Source organism: Tupaia chinensis, unplaced genomic scaffold (genome assembly GCF_000334495.1).
Source record: "Tupaia chinensis unplaced genomic scaffold, TupChi_1.0 Scaffold000343_1, whole genome shotgun sequence".
Lineage (NCBI taxonomy): Eukaryota > Metazoa > Chordata > Mammalia > Scandentia > Tupaiidae > Tupaia > Tupaia belangeri.
In genome coordinates, this window is record NW_006159837.1 from 33167 (window position 1) to 40737 (window position 7571).

Sequence of the window (7571 nt, forward strand, 5' to 3'; positions counted from 1 at the left end):
AAATAAATGAAAGTAAAAGCTGGTTCTTTGAAAAGATAAACGAAATCAATACACCACTAGCGAGACTTACTAAAAAGAAGAGAGAAAGGAACCAGGTGAATCAAATCTGAAATGAAGCAGGAAATATAACAACAGACAAAGTAGAAATACAGAACATCATCAGAGGATACTATGAACAACTATATGCCAACAAACAAGACATTCTGGATGAGATGGACAAATTCCTGGACAAATATAATCTACTAACATTGAGCCAGGAGGATATAGAAAGTATGAATAGGCCCATAACAAGCCAGGAGATTGAATCAGTAATAAATAACTTTCCAACAAAGAAAAGCCCTGGCCCTGATGGTTTCAGTTCTGAGTTCTATAAAACTTTCAAAGAAGAGTTAACCCCCAATCTGCTCAAGTTATTTCTAAAGATCCAAAAGGGTGGGTGAATCTCTCCCTAATTCATTCTGTGAAGCCTCTATCACCCTTATCCTCAAATATAAAGACAGGAAAAAGAAGGAAAACTACAGACCAATATCTCTGATGAAGATAGATGCAAAGATTCTCAATAAGATACTAGCAAACCGTATCCAACAACTTATAAAAAAGATTATACATCATGATCAGGTAGACTTTATTCCAGGAATGCAAGATTGGTTCAACATACGCAAAACCATAAATGTAATACACTACATTAACAGGAAAAAAGACAAAAAATATATGGTCATATCGATTGATGCAGAAAAAGCATTTGATAAGATACAACATCCCTTTATGATCAAGACTCTCAGCAAAATCGGCAAAAAAAGGGTCATTTCTCAACACAATAAAAGCTATCTATGAAAATCTCATCGCAAACATCATCCAGAATGGAGAAAAGCTGAAATCTTTCCCACCAAAAACGGGTACAAGACAAGGATGACCACTTTCTCAACTCCTTTTCAATAGAGTACTGGAAGTCCTCGCCAATGCAATCAGAAAAGAGGAAAAAATTAAAGGCATCCTAATAGGAAAAGAAGAGGTGAAACTCTCTATTCACAGATGACATGATTGTGTACATAGAAGACTCAATTATTTCCATGAAAAAATTTCTGGAAGTAATGCATGAATACAGTAAAGTTGCAGGATACAAAATTAATATACAGAACTCTATAGTATGTCTATATACAAACAACAAGCAGACGTCGATAGAACTGAAAAAAATTATTCCATTTACCATAGCCATAAAAAGTATAAGATACTTAGGGATAAATCTAACCAAAAGAGTTAAAGACCTCCACAAGGAAAACTATGAGAACTAAAAAAGGAAATTGAAAATGACACAAAAAATAAGAAGGACATCCCAAGTCCCTGGATTGGAAGAATTAATATAACCAAAATGGTGATTCTACCCAAATTAATCTACCTATTTAATGCAATACCAATCAAAGTACCAGACACATTCTTCACAGATCTAGAAAAAAAATCATAAAATTCGTCTGGAATCATAAAAGACACCGTATTTCCAAAGCAATTCTACACAAGAATAGTGGAGTGGGCGGCATCTCACTCCCTGACCCAAAAATATACTACAAAGCTGTGGTAATCAAAAAAGCATGGTACTGACACAGGAACAGACATGTGGACCAATGAAACAGAGTCCACAGGAATAAATTCCCAATCATTCAGTCAACTGATTTTTGACAAGGAATACCAGTCAATCCAGTGGGAAAAGGAAAACCTCTTCATCAATTGGTGCTGGAAAAACTAGATTTTCACCTGTAGAAAGATGAATCTGAACGCCTAGCACTCACCTTTGACAAAAAATCAAGTCAAGGTGGATCAAGGACATAAATCTAAGACTCCAAACTATTAAACTGATTCTAGAAAATGTAAAACTACTGGTGGAAAACACTGGAGAAACTCTAGGAGACATGGGGTAGGCAAAGACTTCTTAAATAAGACCTCTGAAGCACAGTCAATAATCCCAAAAATAGACAAGTGAGATTGCATTAAGAAGTTTCTGCATGGCAAAAGATATAGTAATTAGTGTGAGTCAACAGCCCTCAGAATGGGAAAATATTTTTGTAAACTATGCTTCAGACAAGAGGCTGATAACCAGAACACACTTGGAACTCAAGCAGCTTAGTAGAAAAAAATGATCAACACAATTAAAAGATGGGAGAATGAACTGGACAGCCAAAAAGCATATGAAAAAAAAAAAAAAAGCCCAACATTCTTTATCATTAGAGGGATGCAGATCAAAACAACAATGAGATACCACCTAACCCCAGTCAGAATGTCTAAGATTTAAAAAAAAAAATGCTAAGTGTTGGTGGGAGTATGGTGAAAGGGAAATGCTCTTACACTGCTGGTGGGAATGTAAATTAGTCCAACCACTGCAGAGAACAATTTGGAGATTCCTCAAAAGTCTACAAATAGAGCTACTGTATGATGCAGCAATCCCATTCCTTGGCATCTACCCAAAGGACAGAAGAATTCATTGGAAAAGTGCTTGCACATCGATGTTTATTGCAGCACTTTTCACAATTGGTAAGACATGGAACCAACCCCAATTCCCCTGTATGGATGGATGGATTGAAAAAATGTGGCACATATATTCTATGGAATACAATTTAACTATAAAAATAACAACAAAACCCTGGATTTTGACAGAAAGTGGAAGAATATGGAAGATTTACTGCTGAGTGAAGCAAGCCAGGCTATGAAGGAGAGACACTTCATATGTCCCCATTTAATATATACCAAATGTCCACACTCTATAACTGAAACTGACGAGCTAAAGGATGTACAAACAGAAGAGGTGGATGTAAATGCCAGATGTGGGGTGTGTGGAGGAGAGGGACCTGGGGAAGAACATTTGGAGGAGGAATATGAAGACAGCATTGTTGAGACAGGGAAGTAATGTTGCTATATTTTGATCAACTTGACCGGGGAGAAATGTTCATATATTGAAATGATCACGTTGTAAGCTAAATAATGTAATTGAATGTATTAAAAATGTAAATAAAGAAAATAAAAGTCATGATATACTCTTTTTATGATTTTTTATGAAAAATGCATCACAATTTTTCTAATATCCCAACCTATGTTGGTTGGATGGTGTGGTCGTCTCAATAATACTGTTGGAAAGTAGCATTTTATAGATAAAATAAACTTTGACAGTGTTTAATGAACCATGAGTGATTGAAATCAGTCAGGGCCAGAATGGCTTTCAAGGAACTCCTGGTAGTCTTTTGGGTTAGTGATACTTATGTGCACAAAAGAGGAGGAGACATAGAAAAAACTGCAGTGAGGATGAGGTAGAGAGGTAACTGTATGGCTTACAGGTTATTGTTAGCCTGCATGAACAGAGCCTAAATGGTGGGCTTTCCGGGGAAGACTAAAGTGTAGCTACTGTGCTTAGCTATAACTTAACAACTTGCTTAGGAAACAGACCTCTAAGTAAGGTTGTAGTTTGTCTATAGGAATCCAAGTGTGAGAGTACAGGAGCTATTTCAACCCAAAATAGTTTAGTTTAACATTGTCCTGCAATACATGAACATCGGTGTCATTTCTTATAGTACAACCGTATATTTATTATTTAGTGTTCAAATCATTCACATTTTTGTTTAATATTTTTCACAGATACATATTGATGGAAAAATAAAACTCTATAAAATATTAAAAAGGCATTTATTTTATGCCAATTTGAGTGCCCAAATATTGGAAACACAAAATCAAGTGCCCTGAGAAAGTGCTCTGAATGAGGTGGGGTTGCAGTTTGTGTTGTTGTTGGTTTGTTTTTTGGTGAAAAGGGCTTGCACTTGCCAGAAAGAGAGTGAAGAGAAAAAGTGACTAATCACCTGCCATGGGAATGGCCATGTGCCAATCCCTTCTCTTCCATTATCCTCTTGGGATTTGAGCATGCATGCATAAGTACCCTCTGTGTCTTTCAAGCTTCTAGGTCTGGGGCATAAACCTCACAGTCAGGCATATGGGATGCAGGGCCTCAACCACATGGCAACTAGAGGCCTCTACAGTCCTTTAAAAATACATTTTTAACAAAGCAGAACCCATAAATCAATACAAGAACCTTATTCATGGACTTGGCTTGAAAAGGTAGGACATCTTGAGTGAGGGTCTTTCAGGTAACAGGTAGATTTAGGAATTATTTAGCTTGTCATTGGCCAAAAAAGAAAGGCTTTGTAAAGACTTGGGTTAAGCACAAAGTTATTTTTAAGTTTAAACTTAACATAAATAAGGGAGTTTACTAATCATCATGTGATATTATGCCAGACTGAAGTTAGAAAAATAAGCTACAAATATTGTGGCCAGGTGGTCAGTTTAATATATGGGGTGCTTTGTAGGCATAGGTTCCAGGCCCCTTAGAAAAGAATGTTTAGAACAAAAAAGATGGTCAGAGTTCAGTATCTCATTTTATCCTTTGATACAATTCTAAGTTCAAGTAGTTCTTAATTTTTCTTTTGGATTATGTAGAAACACACATGATTCTTTTGTCCAATTCATCTTGCATCCTCCAACTTATCTGAAGTAATTTATTGTTGCTAGATGAGAGTTAACAAGAGGGAGATGACTAACTTTTACCAAAAAAAAAAAAACACTTTATTGCTGAGAGTGTGTGTAAGAGACAGAGAAGATGAGAGTAGAGGGAGAAGCACTCTGGGCAGAGTCTCATCACAGAGGTCAGTGTCCTCAGCCACCACATATCAAGATCTTGCATTCCATGTGGGTACATGTCAAGCCTCTTTCAATCCTGACCCAGGAATGCAAACCTGTTGTGCTGTGTAAAATACCTGGTTCTTTGAGCTCAGACATCTAAGATTGTCGACCAGCCGAAAGACATGGTATGGAGAACCACAAATAGATTTAAAGTAGGAAAAGACACAGGTTTAATAGAAAAGTAAAGTTTTTTTTTTGTTTGTTTTAGCTTGTGTCATAGTCCTTGTGCATTCACTGGAGAAAGATAGAGATAGAGATGGAGGGAGTGAAGTGAGAAATCACCTCACATGGAGGATGGCCACACACAATCTCTTCTTCATCCTCCTTTTGGGATTTCAGGCATGCATACACATGTGCCCATCGTGGTTTTCTACCTGGCAGGATTCGGACTAGGACCGTAGTCAGCCAAGATTTGATTCAGCCTCTTAAACACCACACCACCGTCTGGTCCCAGAAAACCAGAGTTTTAACAAAAAAGAAATATACCCTTCTGCCAGAAGTGCAAGTTATGGGTAAATTTCAGAAGACAAGTGAGATGGGATTGGGGTTTGGTGTTACTTTTATTGTGGAGTCTTGTCATGAATATTTAGGGGGGAGATGCCTCATTGTAGCCAGGTTCTTCATTTCTATCTGTGGGCTTTTATCTGTACTTGAAAAGTTCTTCTCAGGTAAGAAATATGATACCTGCCTCAACTTCAGCTGTGATTCTCCTCTCGGGATCTTGGGCACGCACGCACACGCGCCCGGCGTGAGTTTTAAGCCACCGGGTCCGGGACACGAACCGCGGTCAACTACGTGGGAGTCCAGCGACATAGCCATTACACCAACTGCTGGTTCCCTGAAATATTTCTTTTGAGAACTTAAAATGAAGATTTTCTGCTGAGGCTTCCCCCTCAACACTAATTTCTAGAAAGGCACAAATCCAGGCCCATCTTCACATGGAACCTGAAATTCAGCTGTGAAATATTGCCTTCAGGGACTTAAAATAAAGGTTTTCTGCTGAGGCTCCCCCTTTCACACTCATTTCTAGTGGGTAGTGCTTCTTTTCTTTTCTCCATTTCTCTCTCTGTCTCTATCTTTCTCACTGGGTATATATTTTTTTTAATGTAAAATATTCTCTGGGCTCTCAAGCCCATTTTTATTGTGCTAATGCACATTTCCCAATTCTATTTAGGAAAGGCACAAATCCAGGTCTCTCTTCTTATGGATCCTGAACTTCAGCTGTGAAATGTTGCTTGCATGCCACGTTGTTTTCAATTTTAGCTTTTTAAAAATAAAATCTAAATTTTTCTTAAATTATATTTTCTCTTCTTTTTATTTTATATTTTCCGTTTCTCTAATTATTTTTTTAAATCTTTTTTCACTGGCTTCTTCTCAGCTCCTACACACTAAGAGTCTAGACCAGTCCAAATGAACAGTATCTAAACACCTGACTACAATTAGGGTCAGAGATCAGCTTCTTTCTCCTCCTGCCAGGATCAGAGAGGGAGGAAGGAATCCCTGGAGACAGTCTGCCTGTATCCCATGAAAGTCGTTAGTGATGAACAGATGACCATGTGCTTTCCCCAGGGCTGTCCCACACCCAGCTGTCTACCTGTGACACACTCAGCCAAGTGACCATCAGCCCTGCCCTTGGGGCTGCAACCTACTGTGCCACCAGGTGGGCCCACAGGGTGATTTCCTGCAGGAAAGAATCCTGACATTTTCCTCAGACTGGCCTTATCTGAGCAATGGGCTAGGCTTTGAGTCTCCATGTCTTCTGTCCCCAAGACCACAGTCCAGAAAATCAGACCAGGTGTTCACCAGGACTGACATAGCTGTACAAGGTTATGTCCAGAAATCCCAAATTTAGGCAATAGAATAATTGGTCTGGTGAGAATGATACATGACACATTGCTGTTACAGTTAGTAAATTACCATTAGACATTACAAGGTCACCTTTTATAGGTGCCCGGGACATAATTGAGATAACGAACACTAAAGGTCTAAGAGTCTGAAGGGAGAGTTAAAGGTTGTTGTGCTAATACCCAGAGTTTTCTCTGGGAATTTCTTGAATAAAAGGTTTGTGCAGTAGTATCAGGGAGTCACCGATGAGGGAGAAGAGCAGAAGTTTGGAGAATTAGATAATTCAGGAGACCACCTAATGAGCTAGAGTTGGACTTCACAAGGTTATCAAAATATATCCTTCTATGTTTGATTTATTTATTTATTCATTTTTGGAGGTCTATAGGAGGAAATATATAGAAATTATTTGTGCTTTCTGCTCAATATTTCCATATATTCCTCCTCCAAATGTTTTCCCCCAGGGTCCACTCCTCTACACACACCACATCTGGCATTCACACACATCTCTTGTGTTTGTACGTCCTTTAGCCCATCAGCTTCATTATAGAGTGCAGACACGTGGTATATATTAAGTGGGGACATACAGTGTCTCTCCTTCATAGCCTGGCTTGCTTCACTTAGCAGTAAATCTTCCATATTCTTCCATTTTCTGTCAAAAGCCAGGGTTTTTTTTATTTGTTTGTTTTTCTGTTTGTTTTTGGCTGAATAGTATTTCATAGAATATATGTGCCACATTTTTTCAATCCATTCATCTGTATGGGGGCATTTGGGTTGGTTCCATGTCTTAACAATCGTGAAAAGTGCTGCAATAAACATAGATGTGCGAGGACTTTTCCAATGAAGAATTCTTGTGTCCTTTGGGTAGATGCCAAGAAATGAGATTGCTGGATCATATGGTAGTTCTACTTGAAGACTTTTGAGAAATTTCCAAATTTTCTAAAGAGGTTTTTGCTATAGGGCAAGTACGCTCACCAGACAGTCAGAGAGAGACAGAGAGACAGAAAGTGAGAAAT